The sequence below is a fragment of the Triticum dicoccoides genome, chromosome 1A (genome assembly GCF_002162155.2).
Source record: "Triticum dicoccoides isolate Atlit2015 ecotype Zavitan chromosome 1A, WEW_v2.0, whole genome shotgun sequence".
Lineage (NCBI taxonomy): Eukaryota > Viridiplantae > Streptophyta > Magnoliopsida > Poales > Poaceae > Triticum > Triticum dicoccoides.
In genome coordinates, this window is record NC_041380.1 from 11061191 (window position 1) to 11082470 (window position 21280).

The 21280-nt window shown below is 43.5% G+C and overlaps 1 pseudogene; it reads right to left on the minus strand.

Annotated features, from left to right (window-relative positions):
• Window positions 1–20413: 20413 nt before the first annotated feature.
• LOC119349756 lies at window positions 20414–20851 on the minus strand (annotated as a pseudogene).
• Window positions 20852–21280: the final 429 nt, after the last annotated feature.

A 21280-nucleotide genomic window follows, 5' to 3' on the forward strand; every position in this document is an offset into this window, starting at 1 on the left:
CGGGCGGCGCGGCGCGATGGGCCTCGGGGGCCTGCCCCGGGCCGCGCGGGCTTCGGCAGGAGGAGGTGGAGGCGCGCCACGTGGCGCTCTGCCAGTGGCCGCGGGTGGCGGCGGCGACTTCGTCCGCCCAGGACGGACGTGTCCGGCGGCGGCGCGAGGGGATTTTTAGGGTTTCGGACGAGGGGGATCCGGATTTTCGAGGAGGACCTATTTATAGGCATAGAGGGAGTTAGGAGAGTCGAAATTGAGCACAATTTTCGGGCACGCGATCGTGATCGAACGCTCTAGATGATGGAGAAGGGTTAGGTGGGTTTTGGGCCAAAATGGAGGGGTGTTGGGATGCAACACACACGAGGCCTTTTCGGTCCCTTGGTTAACCGTTGGAGCATCAAACGAAGTCCAAATGGTACGAAACTTGACAGGCGGTCTACCGGTAGTAAACCAAGGCCGCTTGGCAAGTCTCGGTCCAATCCGGAAATGTTTAATCCCCACACACGAAAGAAAGGTAGAAATGATCACCGGAGGAGAACGAAGCGCCGGAATGCAAAACGGACAACGGGGAAAATGCTCGGATGCATGAGATGAACACATATGCAAATGCAATGCACATGATGACATGATAAGAGATGCATGACAACGATAACAACACACGGAGACAAAAACCCAAACCCGAGAAAATAAAATAACTTAACGCCGGAAACGGCAAGAGTTGGAGTACAATTGGGTAAGTTACATCCGGTGTTTTACAATCTTCCTTCATGACATGATCTCTGAGAAAGTGATGACGGATCTGAATGTGCTTTGTCTTCGAGTGCTGAACTGGGTTGTTGGCAATCTTGATGGCGCTTTCATTGTCGCAGTAGAGTGGCACTTGCTTCAGTTGAATGCTATAGTCTTTGAGTGTTTGCTTCATCCATAGAAGCTGAGCGGAGATCCAGCAGCAATGTATTCAGGTTCAGCAGTGGAGAGAGATACACAGTTCTGCTTCTTTGAAAACCAACACACAACTGATCGTCCCAGAAAGTGACATGTGCCTGATGTAGACTTGCGATCCACCTTGTCACCAGCATAATCAGCATCCGAGAATCCAACTAGATCAAACTCTGAGCCCTTTGGATACCATAATCCTAGCGTTGGGGTGTAAGCCAAATATCGAAGAATTCGCTTCATAGCTAAGTGATGCGATTCCTTTGGTGCCGCTTGGAATCGGGCACACATGCAAACACTAAGCATGATATCTGGCCTAGATGCACATAAATAAAGCAAAGAACCAATCATGGAGTGATATACCTTTTGATCGAACTCTTTACCATTAGCGTCAGGACCCATATAACGTTTGGTTGGCATTGGCGTCGTATAACCTTTGCAGTCTTGCATTCCAAACTTCTTCAGGCAATCTTTGAGGTATTTCTCTTGAGATATGAAGATGTTGTTGCGTTGCTTCCGTATTTGAAGACCAAGGAAGAACTTCAGCTCACCCATCATGGACATCTGATATTGCTCTTGCATCATGTGTCCAAACTCATCACTGTATTTCTGATTAGTGCAGCCGAAGATAATGTCATCCACATATATTTGGCACACAAATAGTTCACCATCATATGTCTTCGTGAATAGTGTCAGATCCAGGGAGCCAGGTTTGAAGCCTTTGCTCTTCAGGAAGTCTTTGAGTGTGTCATACCAAGCACGAGGGGCTTGTTTGAGGCCATACAGTGCCTTATTGAGCTTGTAAACCATGTCAGGATGTTTTGGATCTTCAAAGCCAGGCGGTTGTGCAACATACACTTCTTCTTCAATCTTGCCATTGAGAAAGGCACTCTTCACATCCATTTGATACAGAAGGATGTTATGATGATTTGCATAGGCTAGCAGTATGAGTATAGCTTCAAGCCTAGCCACAGGAGCAAATGTTTCATCGAAGTCAATTCCTTCAACTTGAGTGTATCCTTGAGCAACAAGACGAGCCTTGTTTCTGACAACTTGACCATGCTCATCTTGCTTGTTGCGATATATCCATTTAGTGCCTATGATATTGTGTTTACGAGGATCAGGACGCTTGACCAGTTCCCATACATTATTCAGCTCGAACTGTTGAAGCTCTTCTTGCATAGCTTGAATCCATTCAGGTTCCATGAAGGCTTCATCAACTTTCTTGGGTTCAGATATTGAGACGAATGCAATGTGCCCACAGAAATTTGCTAGTTGTGTTGCCCTTGAACGAGCGAGTGGACCAGGTGCATTGATGCTATCAATTATCTTCTCAATCTGTACTTCATTTGCAACACGAGGATGAACTGGACGAAGATTTTTCTCTTGCTGATCATTGTCATCGTTTGAAGGATTGTCTTCAGGCTGAGCATTGTCTTCAGGTTTATTAGGTGCAGAAATGATAAGTTCCTCTTTAGGTTGTACTTTAGACGGTATGATTTCTCCAGTTCCCATAAGCTTGATGGATTCACTGGGTGGAATTTCATCTAGCACATTTGGTAGGTGCTCTCTTTGCGAGCCTTTAGTCTCATCGAACCGCACATCCACAGTTTCAACCACTTTATAGTGAAACAGGTTGAAGACTCTGCAGGAGTGCGAATCCTTTCCGTAACCAAGCATAAAACCTTCATGTGCTTTCGGTGCAAATTTTGAAGTGTGATGTGGATCCTTGATCCAGCACCTAGCACCAAATACTCTGAAGTAACTGGCATTTGGCTTCTTACCAGTGAGGAGTTCATAGGATGTTTTCTTCAGAAGCTTGTGAAGATCAACACGGTTGATGACATGGCATGAAGTATCAATAGCTTCAGGCCAGAACTTTCTTGGTGTCTTGTATTCATCGAGCATTGTCCGAGCCATCTCAATGAGTGTTCTGTTCTTGCGTTCCACGATGCCATTCTGCTGTGGCGTGTACGGAGCTGAGAACTCATGAGTGATGCCCAATGTATCAAGATAAGTGTCGAGACCGGTGTTCTTAAATTTAGTGCCATTGTCACTTCTGATGCGCTTGATCTTGACGCCATAGTTGTTCATGGCTCGATTGGCGAAGCGTCTGAAGACATCCTGCACTTTAGTCTTGTAGAGGATTATATGTACCCATGTATATCTTGAATAATCATCAACAATGATGAAGCCATAGAGACAAGCAGTAGTAGTAAGGGTAGAGTAGTGAGTAGGGACAAAGAGGTCCATGTGTAGCAGTTCGAAGGGTTGAGTCATTGTCATGATTGTCTTCGAGGGATACTTGGCCCTCGTCATCTTTCCAGCTTCGCAGGCACCGCATAAGTGGTCCTTCTTGAACTTGACACCCTCGATGCCTATTACATGCTTCTTCTTCGCAAGAGTATGCAAGTTCCTCATGCTAGCATGCCCTAGCCTCCGATGCCAGAGCCATCATTCTGAAGCTTTTGCAAGAAGACATACGGCAAGCTGTGGTCCTGCTGATAAATCTACCATGTACAAATCATCTTTCCGATACCCTTCAAAGACTAGAGACTTGTCTGATTACATTAGAACAAGGCAACGATATTTTCCAAATATCACAATCATGTTCAAATCGTAAAGCATTGAGACAGACATTAAGTTGAATCCCTTGGATTCAACAAGCATCACTTTATCCATGTGCTGATCCTTTGAGATTGCAACTCTACCTAGACCCAATACCTTGCTTTTATCAGTATCAGCAAATGTGATGTGACTTTTGTCAGATGGACGTAAGGTTGAGTCCATGAGAAGACTCCGTTCGCCAGTCATGTGATTATTACATCCACTATCAATAATCCATTCTAAAGTAGCTAGTGTCATACCCTACAGTGCAGTTAGGGGGATAGGCTTCATGAAGAGCATTGTGAAGCATAAACATTTGACGAGCAAGTGGATTATGAAAGCTTAGACCGAGGTTAGGACTGATAGGACAAATAGCAAGCGACTCGGGAACAAAATACATAATAATACCATTTGGGCATTTGATCTTGTGCCCTACAAGATGTTTTAGGTCCCTAGCAATAGCTTCAGATGCATTTGATTTTCGGCTGGAGACCTTTCCCTGCAAAAGAGAGTTAAGCTTTCTTAGCCACCCATATCTTCAAGGGTGGCTTCGAAGCAATGAGTCTAAGTGTAGCATCTAAGAACTTTGGCTTTGAAGCCCTGGCAAATAGTTTTGCAGGAGGTGAATAATACTCATAGGAATAGGCAGAGTAGTTCTTGGTCTTATGAACATGGCAGTTCGATGAAACACGCTCATATTCATAGGCCTGGGATGATTTCCCTGCAAAACATTTGTGTTAGTATGACTCAGGTGAGTCCTCTATCTGTATGAAGCCTTTGGACCATATGAATCCTGTGGTCTGGGGTTTGTCTTCTTCCCTTGTGGTGTCATGACGACATTCACAGGAAGATTCTTCAGACACCTTTTAGTCACCTAGAATTTCTTCATAGGTGGCCTATTCCTGCAGTTAGTACCAATATACCTGGCAAACACTTCACGATTCTGATTCTTAAACACTTTATAGTTTGCATCAAAGGATTTATCAATGACAATAGGATTAGCACAAGTGAAGACAGATAGGGTGGATGGATCCACTGAAGGTTCCTTTGCAGCAACCCATGTGGTTTTGGGGTACTGCTCAGGCTTCCAGTAAGAGCCATCAGCATTCATTTTCCTTTCGAACCCAACACCCTCTTTCCTAGAGTTTCGGTTCATAATCTGCCTTTTGAGGACATCACATAGTGTCTGATGCCCTTTGAGACTTTTGTACATCCCTATTTCAAGCAATGTCTTCAACCTAGCATTTTTGTCAGCAATAGCAGTGGCATCCTCACTAGAGGGGTTAGTTACCACATCAATAGTTGAAGATATTGCAACAGTAGCAGCAGTAGAACATTCAGCAACAGAAGTAGCGTTATCATGCTCAAGGCATTTAAGACATGGTGGTTCAAATCCTTCCTGAGCGGGACTGATCTGTTGAGTGCGAAGTGACTCGTTTTCCTTTTGAAGATCTTCATGAGCCGCTCTCAATTTCTCAAGTTCTTGCTTCGTTTGAAGATAATCATAGGAAAGCTTTTCATGAGTTGTTGAGAGCGTTTCATGATGACTTTCAAGTTACTCATACTTAATATGAAGATTTTTTATGTCTTCAATTAAGGAATGAGATCGAGTAATTTCAGCGTCCAACAGGTCATCGCTTTTGTCTAACTGTTTTTGAATATGTTCCATAACTTTCTGTTGTTCAGTTGCCATGTTAGCAAGTGTTTTGTAGCTAGGTTTGGAACCACAATCAGAGTCATCTTCACTGGATGTTTGATAGTGAGCATTGCGTGAGTTTACCTTGGCACCGCATGCCATGAAGCAATAGGTGGGGGTAGAGTTGTCCTTGTCATTAGCATCGGCGTCGGTGACGAAGTCATTGTCCTCAGTGTTGAAGATGGACTTGGCAACGTAGGCTGCAGCCAGACTTGCAACGCTAGAATCGGACTCCTCCTCAGACTCCACCTCCGCCTCCTCAGAAGCAGACTCCTCCCACTATAAAAAAAATACACTTCCGTGATGATACGTGTTTGTCACAGTAGGTCGCGTTTTTTGTCATGCATCTACATCCATGACAAATTTATGACAGAATCACCGCCCGAGACGAAGTACAAGAAGAGTTGTTGGGGGACATAATCGCACGAGGAAGTGATGCCGTCTGCTCGTTGTTTCTCAACGACACCGATGGTCTGGAAGCAGCTGGCTATGATTATGATGGCTCCGGTGACCTAATGCCGGTGCAAGAAGGAGACAGTGAGGATGGCTCCAGTGACCCAATGCCGGTGCAAGAAGGAGACCGTGATGACGTCTCCGGTGACCGAACCGAGTCCGGCCAGGTATATATATTAGTTAAGCTTTTGCTGACTAGCTAATTGATGCATTCATTGTTTTGGTATGTACACATATTAATTAAGTCTTTGTTCTTTTTTCTAGCCCTCCGGATCGAGCACAACTTCGGTAAAGAGACGAGGCCCGAATAAAGAGTTGAGCTCGGATGAAAAGTTTGAGATCATAGCAATCGTGCCCGACGGCCAACCGATTGAACCCCTCCGGACAAAGAGCGCATTTGTTGCTCAGTGCAGGGTTTTGGTTAGGGACAAGATCCCGATCAGCATCCAACAATGGTTAAAGCCGGCTACAGAAGACCCTGAGGTGTCTTATGTCAATGATATGAAGAAAAATGATCTTTGGACTGAGCTGAAGTCAAATTTCACCCAACCGCCAGAGGATGATCCAGAGAATCCAGTTAAAGAACAATTAATCAAGTCTTTTGCTCTTAATAGGATGGCAGAACTATTCAGGAGGTGGAAGAAAGAGCTGAATAAGTTTGTCAAAAATAATGAGACACCAGAATTCAAGGGCAGATATGAGAAGATCAGAGATCACTGGCCCGCATTTGTGGCCCACAAGACATCAGAAAAGAGTAAGAAGATGTCGGCGACAAACAAGCAAAATGCTGCGAAGAAGAAGCATCACCATCGCACGGGGTCCGGTGGCTACCTCATAGCCCGGCCTAAGTGGGCCAAGACTGAGAATGATCTGGTTGATAAAGGGATCGAACCATAGAAAATTAACTAGCCAGACCGTTGCCGGACTTGGTTCTTCGGGGCTGGCGGAACCTTGGACCCTATAACAGGGAAGTGCATTTGGACGAACGATCAAATGGACATACCAGTCAGGAAGCTTCATCAGTATATCGAAGCAGCACAGCAAGGGACGTTCTTTCCAGACAGAGAGAACGACGAGCTCACAATGGCCCTCGGGAATCCTGAGCACCCTGGACGAACACGAGGAACGCCAGGCTCCATTCCGTGGAAGGTTGGGTTTCTAGACGCAGGCGGTTACAAATCCCAGGAGAGGAGGAAAAAAATGCAGCAGACCCAAATGCAGGCACTGCAAGCAAGGGTACAAGCGATAGAGGAACGAGAAGCAAATCGCAGCAAACGTACTGCCGAAGCTTCCCCCGAAGCCACCCCGCCATGTCAGCGGAGAAGCAGCGTGGCTTCCACCTAGCTGCTTCAGCCGGAGCATGCCTTGACAGCTCCTGCCAGCTATCCCGTGGATGCTATCACGGAGTCTCAAAATTGCCACCTTATGACGCAATGGATGAATTTGAAGGTCAAGGCATCTGTTGGCTCTGTTTATCCTACTGAACCTGGCGCAACTTTTCACTGCCGGCCGATTCCAGAAGGATATGCTAGAGTGATGGTGGATGAAATAACGGAGGGATTTGAGGACCTCCAGCTTGACCACCCTACCGGTGAAGGGGAGACTAGGCTGGGGTCTACTCTGAAGACTCCATGCCTATGGCGGAAGGAGCTCATCAACCTTCCGAACTGGACGCCTCCGCCTCCTCCTCCTCCTCCGGCAAGTCAGGGCACTCCTCCTCCTCGACCGCCTCCTCCTCCGGCAAGTCAGGGCACTCCGCCTCCTCCACCGCCTCCTCCTCTGGCAAGTCAGGGCACTCCGCCTCCTCCACCGCCTCCTCCTCCGGCGAGTCAGGGCACTCCGCCTCCTCCACCGCCTCCTCCTCCGGTGAGTGACGATCAGGGCACTCGACCGGATCCTTCTCCGATGCGTGGCGGCACTCTGCCTCCTTCTCCTCCTGCGCCGACGCGCCCGAGCAGCCAGCCTCCTCCTTCTCCGCCTTATCAGCAAGGGCAGAAGAGACCTGCCGCCGCTCCGGCTGCTCTGGCGCGCCGTAGTCCTTCTCCTCCGCCTCGTAAGCAAGTAAATAAGACAACCGCTCCGTCTGCTCTGCCGGCGTCTAGCAGTACAGCCAGAGGCGGGAGAAAATACATATTCGGTCCTTCTCTGAAGACTCCATAGAAGTTACCATACGAGAGGACCCCGGAGGAGAACGCCGAGATCGCACGAGAAGAAGTGGGGAACTACTTTGAAGGGGTGAAAGCAAAGAAACATCCACCTTCGGAGGAGAAGGTAGATCCGGTGAAAGCGAAGCGCACTCTGGCTGCCCTGACAAAACCACCCAAGTCTCCGCCGAAAGGAAACTATGAGCGCATTATTGGAAAGGAATTTGCCGAAGCGGAGCGTTCGGGAAGTACTGTCAGTGATCAAAGGCTGAAAGAACGACGAGCTGGGAAACAAATTGCCCAGCTCGGCGAACAAGCGAAGCAATCGTGCCCCCCGCTCAAGGTGCCTAGCGACAACGTCGCGAATGATCCGAGGATGGTGCCCGGTTATAGCAATCTTGGTGATTACCTGCCCGACGATGTACATTATGATTTCATGGAGGTGCAGATACAAAGATACAAGTACGGGAAGCCTCTCGTCAAAGATGAAAGATCTCTATCAACGATGATGCGAAGATTGCATGATTGGTAGTTGAAAATCTACAGAGATTCTAGGGGGAGGAGTACTTTGTATGTGAAAGTTAAAAAGGAGCATGACCTCGTTGGAATTGAACTGTTGCCTGTTCCATTTGAGGAGTTCTTTCAGTTTTTCAATCAATTGGCCCTCGATAAAACAACGGTCGCCTGCTACTGTTTGTAAGTAGTACTACTTCTGTCATTAAGTCTCTCTATATAGCTCAGCTCTTTCATTGCATGTATTTATAATCATCCTCACTATATTATGCAGATTGAAGATCGCCGAATTGAAGAAAAGACAAGTCGGTGATATTGGGTTCATTAACAGATATCTCATAGATGCAACTCAGGTTAAATTTCATGCCGCAGATACCGAGGCCAACTTGCTACGATCGTTGGGAATAAATGAAAACAAAGATATAATACTCTTTCCTTACAACTTCAAGTGAGTGTTACTGTCTTGTGCATATTCGGTTTCCCTTATATATTAGTCAAGGTTATAGTAATGTAATTGATGAGTTATGCATGCGTGTGCAGTTACCACTATATTCTCCTAGAGATTAAGCTTGAGCAGGGACTAGTAACCGTCTTAGACTCAAGACGAAAAGATCCCCAAGACTATGCGGACATGACTCAAATGCTCGAGAAGTAAGTTAAATACGATCATTATCCACCATATCAGCAACTTTGTTCATTTCCTGATATATCAATTAATTGTTTTCTTTGTCTGGCAGGGTTTGGAAAAAATTCTCCAAAAAAGCTCCAGGACTCCCGAAGAAGCTGCAATTTAGACACCCGAAAGTAAGTACTATAGTAGCATGTTCCGCGCATCTCCTATTGATTCAAGCGCTAGTTTAATGAATACCATTTGGCATTCTTGCTTATCAGTTTGATTGACCTCTATTTCTTGTAAAGTGGTTGTGGCAGGAACAAGGGAATGATTTCTGTGGATACTATGTTTGTGAGTCCATCCACCACACGACCTGTGAGCGGGGCTACACTGACGAACAATATGAAGTACGTAAATAACAATATTCGCAATTTTATTTTATTACCATCATTTGTGTTGAGTTTCATTCATTCATATATATATATGTATTGACCCCCTTCTTCAAATTAGATGTTTCGGAAGCGCGATGAACTCCTAGCACCAGCTCGCATGCGAGCAATTCAAGAGGAATTGGCGGCCTTCTTTCTTGACCACATGATCGCTGAAGCTGGAGAATACTATGTGGACCATGAGTCCGTATGATTATATTTTTAAGAGATAATTATTGTATATATGTAGCCGGTAGTGTTGGATAGATATACGAGAACTTGTTGTTCGACCAATCTCTCGGAGAAGGAGAGGTGGTCGATATCACTTCTCTCTGTATGCATATATGTTCATGCATGATGATCTTCTGTTTCCTTCGTTGGCTTACTAGCTAGCTAGCGTGTCTAGTCCTCTCTATACGTATGTATAGTACGTAGCGTCGACCAAGCACGGGCATAAGAGAGGACACTTCTCTCTATAAATTATAGCTAGCTAACACAATATATGAAACACCTAAATTAACCCCCCAACCCCTCCCCCTTTAAAAAAAACCCCAGCCACAGAAATGCTGACGGGTGGATGCCTATTGGTCCCGGTTGGTGCCACCAACCGGGACCAAAGGGTCTCGTGCCTGGGCTCCGCGCACAGGCCACGTGGAGGCCCATCTGTCCCGGTTCTGGATTGAACCGAGACTAAAGGGACAGGGCATTAGTACCGACCCTTTAGTCCCGGTTCAGGAACCGGGACAAAAGGCCCTTACGAACCGGGACAACGGGCCCTTTTTCTACCAGTGATGAATCGGAATTTATTAGAATACACTATGTGCTTCACTTATATCTTTTGAGCTATATAGTTTTTGCTCTAGTGCTTCACTTATATCTTGTAGAGCACGGTGGTGGTTTTATTTTATAGAAATAATTGATCTCTCATGCTTCACTTATATTATTTTGAGAGTCCTTTGGAACAGCATGGTAATTTGCTTTTAGGCATAATAAAAACTTTCATATAAGTGCATTGAACACTATGAGAAGTTTGATACTTGATAATTGTTTTGAGATATGGAGATGGTGATATTAGAGTCATGCTAGTTGTGTAGTTGTGAATTTGAGAAATACTTGTGTTGAAGATTTTGATTACCGTAGCATGCACGTATGGTGAACCGTTATGTGATGAAGTCGGAGCATGATCTATTTATTGATTGTCTTCCTTATGAGTGGCGGTCGGGGACGAGCAATGGTCTTTTCCTACCAATCTATCCCCCTAGGAGCATGCGTGTAGTACTTTGTTTCGATAACTAATAGATTTTTGCAATAAGTATGTGAGTTCTTTATGACTAATGTTGAGTCCATGGATTATACGCACCTTCACCCTTCCACATTTGCTAGCCTCTCTATTACCGCGCACTTTTCACCAGTATCATACACCCACCATATACCTTCCTCAAAACGGCCACCATACCTACCTATTATGGCATTTCCATAGCCATTCTGAGATATATTGCCATGCAACTTTCCACTGTTCCGTTTGTTATGACACACTTCATCATTGTCATATTGCCATGCATGATCATGTAGTTGACATCATATTTGTGGCTAAGCCACCTTTCATAATTTTTTCATACATGTCACTCTTGATTCATTGCATATCCCGGTACACCGCCGGAGGCATTCACATAGAGTCATATTTTGTTCTAAGTATTGAGTTGTAATTCTTGAGTTGTAAGTAAAAAAGAAGTGTGATGATCATCTTATTAGAGCATTGTCCCAGTGAGGAAAGGATGATGGAGACTATGATTCCTCCACAAGTCGGGACGAGACTCCGGATGAAAAAAGAGAGGCCAAAAAAGGCCCAGATAAAAAATTGAGAGAAAAAGAGAGAAGGGACAATGTTACTATCCTTTTTCCACACTTGTGCTTCAAAGTAGCACCATGATCTTCATGATAGAGAGTCTCCTATGTTGTCACTTTCATAAACTAGTGGGAATTTTACATTATAGAACTTGGCTTGTATATTCCAATGATGGGCTTCCTCAAATTGCCCTAGGTCTTCGTGAGCAAGCAAGTTGGACGCACACCCACTTAGTTTATTTTGTTGAGATTTCATACACTTATAGCTCTAGTGCATCCGTTGCATGGCAATCCCTACTCACTCACATTGATATCTATTGATGGGAATCTCCATAGCCCGTTGATACGCCTAGTTGATGTGAGACTATCTTATCCTATTTGTCTTCTCCACAACCACCATTCTATTCCACCTATAGTGCTATGTCCATGGCTCACACTCATGCATTGCGTGAAAGTTGAAAAAGTTTGAGAACATCAAAAGTATGAAACAATTGGTTGGCTTGTCATCGGGGTTGTGCATGATTTAATATTTTGTGTGATGAAGATAGAGCATAGCCAGACTATATGATTTTGTAGGGATAACTTTCTTTGGCCATGTTATTTTGTGTTAAAAAGAGGCCAAAAGTATGCTTGAAGTATTATTATTTTTATGTCAATATTAAACTTTTATCTTGAATCTTTCAGATCTAAACATTTGTGCCACAATAAAGAAAATTATATTGAGAAATATGTTACGAAGCATTCCACATCGAAAATTCTCTTTTTATCATTTACCTACTCGAGGACGAGCAGGAATTAAGCTTGGGGATGCTTGATATGTCTCCAACGTATCTATAATTTTTTATTGTTCCATGCTATGCTATTATATATTCTGTTTTGAATGTTTAATGGGATTATTTATACACTTTTATATTATTTTTGGGATTAACCTATTAACCGGAGGCCCAACCCAAATGGATGGTTTTTTGCCTATTTCAGTGTTCCGCAGAAAAAGAATATCAAACGGACTACAAACGGAATGAAACCTTCGGGAGTGTGATTTTTGGAACAAACATGATCCAGAGGATTTGCAGTGGACGTCAAGCAACCAACGAGGAAGCCACGAGGCAGGGGGCGTGCCCTCCACCCTCATGGGCCCCTCGTGGCTCCACCGACCTACTTCTTCCTCCTATATATACTTGTGTACCCTGAAAACATCTGGGAGCACCACGAAAACCTAATTCCACCTTCGCAACCTTCTATACCGTGAGATCCCATCTTGGGGCCTTTTTCCGGCGCTCCATCGGAGGGGGCATTGATCACGGAGGGCTTCTACATCAACACCATAGCCTCTCTGATGATGTGTGAGTAGTTTACCTCAAACCTTCGGGTCCATAGTTATTAGATAGATGGCTTTTTCTCTCTCTTTGGATCTCAATACAAAGTTATCCTCGATTCTCTTGGAGATCTATTCGATGTAATCTACTTTTGCAGTGCGTTTGTCGAGATCCGATGAATTGTGGGTTTATGATCAAGATTATCTATGAACAATATTTGAATCTTCTCTGAATTCTTTTATGTATGATTGGTTATCTTTGCAAGTCTCTTCGAATTATGAGTTTGGTTTGGCCTACTAGATTGATCTTTCCTGCAATGGGAGAAGTGCTTAGCTTTGGGTTCAATATTGCGGTGCTCGATCCCAGTGACAGTAGGGGAAACGACACATATTGTATAGTTGCCATCGAGGATAAAAAGATGGGGTTTATATCATATTGCATGAGTTTATCCCTTTACATCATGTCATCTTGCTTAAAGCGTTAATCCGTTCTTATGAACTTAATACTCTGGATGCATGCTGGATAGCAGTCGATGTGTGGAGTAATAGTAGTAGATGCAGGCAGGAGTCGGTCTACTTGTCACAGACGTGATGCCTATATACATGATCATACCTAGATATTCTCATAACTATGCTCAATTCTATCAATTGCTCGACGGTAATTTGTTCACCCACCGTAATACTTATGCTATCTTGAGAGAAGCCACTAGTGAAACCTATGGCCCCGGGTCTAATTTCCATCATACAAGTTTCCAATCTATTTTATTTTGCAATCTTTACTTTCAATTTATATCATGAAAATATCAAAAATATTTATATTATTATTATCATCTCTATCAGATCTCACTCTTGCAAGTGGCCGTGAAGGGATTGACAACCTCTTTATCGCGTTGGTTGCGAGGTTCTTATTTGTTTGTGTAGGTACGAGGTGACTCGCGCGTGGTCTCCTACTGAATTGATACCTTGGTTCTCAAAAACTGAGGGAAATACTTACGCTGCTTTATTGCATCACCCTTTATTCTTCAAGGGAAAACCAACGCATGCTCAAGAGGTAGCAAGGGGCGGTGTGCGGCAATGGCGTCAGGGCAGGGACGCGCGCAGCGACGGCGTCGGTGCTAGGGGCGCGTGGGGCAATGAGGGCGTCGGAGACAGGGGCGCGGCATCGTCGGGGCAGTGGGAAGAAGAATTGAATCGAGAATTTCACAAGTGTTGGCTTATATAGCCAGAGCATTGGTCCCGGTTCGTGGCACCAACCGGGACCAATGCCCCCTTCGTCCTGGTTGGTGCCACCAACCGGGACCAAAGGCCTCTTTTCAGCAGCCAAAAGAGCGGGAAGCAGAGGCCTTTGGTCCCGGTTGGTGGTACCAACCGGGACTAAAGCGGGGCTTTGGTCCCGGCTGGTGCCATGAACTGGGACCAATGCACCCCTTTAGTCTCGGTTGGTGCCACCAACTGGGACCAAAGGCCTTGTGCTGCCCCGCGTCAAAAGCTTAGTCCGACCTCGCTAGCTGAGAGAGCTCGAGAGTGGTTTATAACCGCTGCTGCACCCACCCTCTCGAGCTCCTCTCAACTGCAGGCATTCGGGCCTAATCTGTTACTTGTGCCTATGGGCCTACTCGGCCTGTTGCGGGCCTGAATCCTGGCCCACATGTTTGGGTTTCTATTCGTATTCAGGCCGTGCTGGCCCAGTAGGTGGCACATTTTTTTGTTTTTCTTTGTTGCTTTATTTCTTTTATTTTGTTTCTACATACAACAAAATACTTACTGTTGTTATTTTTATTTATTTTATTAAAGTTTATTTATTTTTCTTTATTAAAGTTTATTTTGTTTCTACTTATTTATTTTGTTTCTACTTATTTATTTTATTAAAGTTTATTTTATTTTGTTTCCACTTATTTATTTTATTTGTTTCTACTTATCTAATTTATTAAAGTTTATTTTATTTTATTTTGTTTCTACTTATTTATTTTATTTTTTATTTTTTCTTATAATGTTTTGAACAGAAAATAGTTTGATAATTTTAGTTGCATAAATTTTATATAATTCTACTTTTAATAATACTAGAGGTTTATAAAACTTTTTAGTTGATTCATTAAAGTTTCAATAATATTAGAGTTTCAATAAAGTTTTCTAGTTCATTCTTTTTTCTATTAGAGTTTCATTAGACTTTTCTAGTTTATTATTTTTGCTATTAGAGTTTTATAAAAGTTTTCCAGATCATTTTTTTATATTAGTTCATACTTTCAGCTAAATGACCCTAAAATTGAAAAGCACTTCAGATGAACTCTAAAGAGGTTGAAAATTGGCATGGTATCATCATTTCACCCACATATCATGTGCTAAAAAGTTGAGAGATTTACGGAAAAAACTAGATGCACTTCGTGTACAAAATGGACAATCTCTTTTGAAGTATCAGGGCTTCACACGAAAGCTCATATGTTATAAAGGGATTTCATTTTTTTGAACTTATTTGAACTCCAGACTTTTTGTGTGTTCAAAATGCACCATTTAAAGCCACATCATCAATTTTCAACCCTTTCTGACTTCATTTGTTATTTTCATGCATTTACTGATTTTTTTGAGCTAAATGACCCGGAAATTGAAAAGCACTACAAATGAACTCTGAAAAGGTTGAAAGTTGGCATGGCATCATCATTTGACCCACATATAATGTGCTAAAAAGTTGAGAGGGTTACGAGAAAAACTAGATGCACTTCGTGTACAAAATGGACAATCTCTTTCGAAGTATCATGGTTTCGGACAAAAACTCATGTTACAAAGGGATTTCATTTTTTGAACTTATTTGAACTCCAAACTTTTTGTGTGTTCAAAATGCACAATTCAAAGCCACATAATCAATTTTAAACCCTTTCTGACATCATTTGTTATTTTTCATGGATTTACTGATTTTTTTGAGCTAAATGACCCTGAAATTGAAAAGCACTACAAATGAACTCTGAAAAGGTTGAAAGTTGGCATGGTATCATCATTTCACCCACATAGCATGCGCTAAAACTTTGAGAAGGTTATGGGAAAAACTGGATGCACTTCGTGTACAAAATGGACAATCTCTTTCGAAGTATCAGAGTTTCAGACAAAAACTCATATGTTACAAAGGGATTTCATTTTTTGAACTTATTTGAACTCCAGACTTTTTGTGTGTTCAAAATGCACCATTCAAAGCCACATCATAAATATTCAACCCTTTCTGACTTCATTTGTTATTTTTCATGCATTTACTGATTTTTTTGAGCTAAATGACCCTGAAATTGAAAAGCACTACAAATAAACTCTGAAAAGGTTGAATGTTGGCATGATATCATCATTTCACCCACATAGCATGTGCTAAAATGTTGAGAGGGTTACGGGAAAAACTGGATGCACTTCGTGTACAAAATGGACAATCTCTTTCGAAGTATCAAGGTTTCAGACAAAAACTCATATGTTACAAAGGGATTTCATTTTTTGAACTTATTTGAACTCCATACTTTTTGTGTGTTCAAAATGCACCATTCAAAGCCACATCATAAATATTCAACCCTTTCTGACTTTATTTGTTATTTTTCATGCATTTACTGATTTTTTTGAGCTAAATGACCCTGAAATTGAAAAGCACTACAAATGAACTCTGAAAAGGTTGAATGTTGGCATGATATCATCACTTCACCCACATAGCATGTGCTAAAATGTTGAGAGGGTTACAGGAAAAACTGGACGCACTTCGTGTACAAAATGGACAATCTCTTTCGAAGTATCAGGGTTTCGGACGAAAACTCATACGTTACAAAGGGATTTCATTTTTTTGAACTTATTTGAACTCCAGACTTTTTGTGTGTTCAAAATGCAGCATTCAAAGACACATCATCAATTTTCAACCCTTTCTGACTTCATTTGTTATTTTTCATGCATTTACTGATTTTTTGAGCTAAATGACCCTGAAATTGAAAAGCACCACTAATGAACTCTGAAAAGGTTGAAAGTTGGCATGGTATCATCATTTGACCCACATAGCATGTGCTAAAAAGTTGAGAGGGTTACAGGAAAAACTGGATGCACTTCGTGTACCAAATGGACAATCTCTTTCGAAGTATCAGGTTTTGGACGAAAACTCATACGTTACAAAGGGATTTCATTTTTTTGAATTTATTTGAACTCCAGACTTTTTGTGTGTTCAAAATGCACCATTCAAATCCACATCATCAATTCTCAACTCTTTCTGACTTTATTTGTTATTTTTCATGCATTTACTGATTTTTTGAGCTAAATGACCCTGTAATTGAAAAGCACTACAGATGAACTCTGAAAAGGTTGAAAGTTGGCATGGTATCATCATTTCACCCACATAGCTTAAGCGAAAAAGTTGAGAGGGTTACGGGAAAAACTGGATGCACTGCGAGCATTATATATAGTTATGTGTGTCAAAGCCATTACAGATTCACATGGATAGATAAGTGACTAAATTAATAGAAGTTCATCATCACATTAAAAACAAAGTACATACATAGTTCTCATTGAACAACATATAGCTCTCTAAAGCATCTAGTTAAACCATACATTGAAACTATGTAAAACCTTTCAATGCAACAACAAATGCAATCATAATCACAACCAAGGTAACAATTGATCCAACGACATAATGATACCAAGCCTTGGTATGAATGGCATATTTTCTAATCTTCTAATCTTCAACCGCATTGCATCCATCTTGATATTGTGATCATCCACGACATCTGCAACATGCAACTCCAATATCATCTTCTCCTCCTCAATTTTTTTTATTTTTTCCTTCAAGTAATTGTTTTCTTCTTCAACTAAATTTAATCTCTCGACAATAGGGTCGGTTGGAATTTCCGGTTCAACTACCTCCTACATAAATAAAATCTATGTCACATTGGTCAGCATAATTGTCATAAACAATAAATGAACCAAATAGTTATAAAAAGATAATATATACCACATCTGAATCGTAGACAGGACGAGGGCCGACGGGGGCGGATACCAAAACCATCGCACTATATAATAACAAGCAATAATAAAAGCAAGAAAATTAGACAAGTATCTATCAAAGGTAAGAATTCCTTTCTTTTAGAAAGAAGATAAGAACAAGAGTCTCGCCACAGTGGTGCCGGCAACGAGATCGGCGCAGGCGATCGACGGCAGTGAAGACGGGGACGGGACATGACGGACCGCTAAACCTATGCAAATCTCAGGGAAAATGGAGCTTGGAGGTCGAGCTTCGAGAGGAGAAAGCTTAACTAGTGTGGATCGGGCATTTCATCGTACACCTTATGTTCATAGGAGGTGAGCTGCAGCACCCAAATGCCCTCTCCCCGCCGGCCAGAAAAAATAGAGCACTATGGAGTGCTCTGCTGCGGCGGTGGGGTATATATAGGAAACTCATTTGTCCCGGTTCGTGGCTGGAACCTGGTCTAAAGCTCAATGTATGCGGGCCTGGAGTGAGGCCCATTGGTCCCGGTTCGTGCCAGCAACCGGGACAAATGTGTCCAGACGAACCGGGACCAATGCCCACGAGGCTCCGGCCGGCCCCCTGGGCTCACGAACCGGGACGTATGCCGCCCATGGGTACCGGTTCGTGGCTAAACCAGGACTAATGGGCTGGACAGGCCCAAACCAAAGCCATGTTTTCTACTAGTGAATGGCAAGATATAAGGATATACCTTCAAGCACTAATCTCCCCGGCAACGGCGCCAGAAAAGAGCTTAGTTGACGGGGTGTTAGTGCCGCTTACCTAGCCTTCCTGACAATGGCGCCAGAAAAGAGCTTGATGTCTACTACGCAACCTTCTTTTTACAGACGTTGTTGGGCCTCCAAGTGCAAAGGTTTGTAGGATAGAGAGTCTTTTGTGTCCCCAAGTGGATGACCTAAGGTTTATCAATCTGTGGGAGGCATATGATGAAGATGGTCTCTCTCAAACAACCCTGCAACCAAATAACAGAGAGTCTTTTCTGTCCCCAACACACCCAATACAATGGTAAGTTGTATATGTGCACTAGTTCGGCGAAGAGATGGTGATACAAGTGTAATATGGATAGTAGATATACGTTTTTGTAATCTGAAAATATAAAAACAGCAAGGTAGCAAGTAACAAAAGTGAGCGAAAACGGTATTGCAATGCTTAGAAACAAGGCCTAGGGTTCATACTTTCACTAGTGCAAATTCTCTCAACAATGATAACATAATTAGATCATATAAAAACCCCTCAATGTGCAACAAAAAGTCACTCTAAAGTGAATAATAGCAGAGAAGAAACAAAGAGGTTATTGTAGGGTATGGAACCACCTCATAGTTATTCTTTCTGATCAATCTATTGGGCTATTTCTATAAGTGTCACAAACAGCCCTAGAGTTTGTACCAAAATAAGACCTTAAGACAGACATCAACCAAAACCCTAATGTCACCAAGATACTCCAATGTCACCACAAGTATCCGCGGGTTTGATTATACGGTATGCATCACACAATCTCAGATTCGTCTATTCGAACCAACACAAAGAATTTCAAAGAGTGCCCCAAAGTTTCTACCGGAGAGTCAAGACGAAATTGTGTGTCAACCCCTATGCATAAGTTCACTAGGTCACAGAACCCGCAAGTTGATCACCAAAACATACATCAAGTAGATCACATGAATATTCCATTGTCACCACAGATAAGCACATGCAAGACATACATCAAGTATTCTCAAATCCTTAAAGACTCAATCCGATAAGATAACTTCAAGGGGGAAAACTCAATCCATTACAAAAAGGTAGAGGGGAAGAAACATCATAAGATCCAACTATAATAGCAAAGCTTGTGGTACATCAAGATCGTGCCAAAACAAGAATACGAGAGAGAGAGGGAGGGAGATCAAACACATAGTTACTAGTACATACCCTCAGCCCCGAGGGTGAACTACTCCCTCCTCGTCATGGAGAGAGCCGGGATGATGAAGATGGCCACCGGTGATGATTTCCCCCTCCGGCAGGGTGCCGGAACAGGGTCTCGATTGGTTTTTGGTGGCTACATAGGCTTGCGGCGGCGCAACTACCGATCGATCTAAGATTATGTTCTGGAGATTTTGGTATTTATAGAAATTATTGGCGTCGAGAACAAGTCAGGGGGGTCCACGAGGAGCCAACAAGGTTGGAGGGTGCGCCCTAGGGGGTGGGGGCGCCTTCCACCCTTGTGGCGGCCTCGTGGCTCTTCTGACCCAACTCTTTTGCTTCGGAGGCTCCTTCTGGTCCATAAAAAATCACCATAAATTTTCAGTTCAATTGGACTCTGTTTGATATTCCTTTTCTGCGAAACTCAAAAAACAAGGAAAAAAACAGAAACTGTCACTGGGCTCTAGGTTAATAGGTTAGTCCCAAAAATAATATATAAAATAGCATATAAATGCATATAAAACATCTAAGATTAATAATATAATAGCATGGAACAATAAAAAAATATAGATACGTTGAAGATGTATCAGGGACCCATAAAATGTTCTCTTGTACGGCGGCGCGGGTCATATGGACGTTCATCCACGGGGCGCTGGGGCCCAACTGAGTATTTGACAAAAAACTACCACATTAGGGGTTACCGTCCCACAGAACTACCACTTTCAAAAAAGTGACCGATAACTACCAAAAATTTCTAATTTTGTGACTAAAAACTACCACTTTTGAAAAATGACCAATTTAGACGATTTAAACACGTTTATGACATGCCGGGCCCACCCATTAGAGCTGACATGGCGGCAAAGTCAATTCCGTTTACTTTGACCGTTATTACACCGTCACCCTAAACACTGTTATGACATATGGGACCCACCCGTCAGGACTATCTTCTTCTTCCTCCACTTCTCTCTATTTGGCATTTCAACAAACACCTACTGTGCATCGCGGACGGACGGCGGCAGCAAGGTGATGGTGGTGATGGACTCGGCGTTGAGCTTGGATGATGGCAGGCTGACAATGGGGCGGCCCTTGAGCACGGCCTCGACAGCGGCCTGGCACGCCTCCTACTGGCCGGACCAGAGCAGGCCGATGGAGCCGTACACGGGGTTGACCATCCGGCCGCACGCCTCGTAGAGCAGCAAGCGGAAGAGCACCGGGCGGAGGCCGGCGTCGGGGCTGGCGGCGAGCAGGTTGAGCAGCTCAGCGCGGCCGTAGAACTTGGCGAGGAAGACGGTGGCGTTGGCCTGCGCGTCGGGGCTCCGGATCCAGTCCAGGCAGGGGCGGATGGTGCAGCCCTCAAGCTCGTCGCCGACCAGATCCGCTGCCTCGCGTCCGCCGCCTCGCCGGAGTTCCCTTCGGTCGCCCCTCATCTCCGCCTCCCGTCGCTGGTGCCTAGCGCCGTCGCCCGCTCGTCTTGGTGCGCGAAGAGAGAAAGGAGGAGGAGGAAGAAGATTGATGCTGACAGGTGGGCCCCACTTGTAATAACAGTCAACGTAACGGTCAAAATAAACGGAGTTGACTTTGCCGCCACATCAGCTCTGACGGGTGGGCCCCGCATGTCATAAACATGTTTAAATCATCTAAACTGGTCATTTTTCAAAAGTTGTAGTTTTTAGTCACAAAATTAGCGATTTTTGGTAGTTATCGGTCACTTTTTTGAAAGTGGTAGTTCTGTGGGACGGTAACCCCTAATGTGATAGTTTTTTGTCAAATACTCGGCCCAACTAGGAGGCCCTTAACCTCGCAGAGTTCCTTCAGTACAGGGTTACACACCTTTCACAACATCACCGCTTATTCTG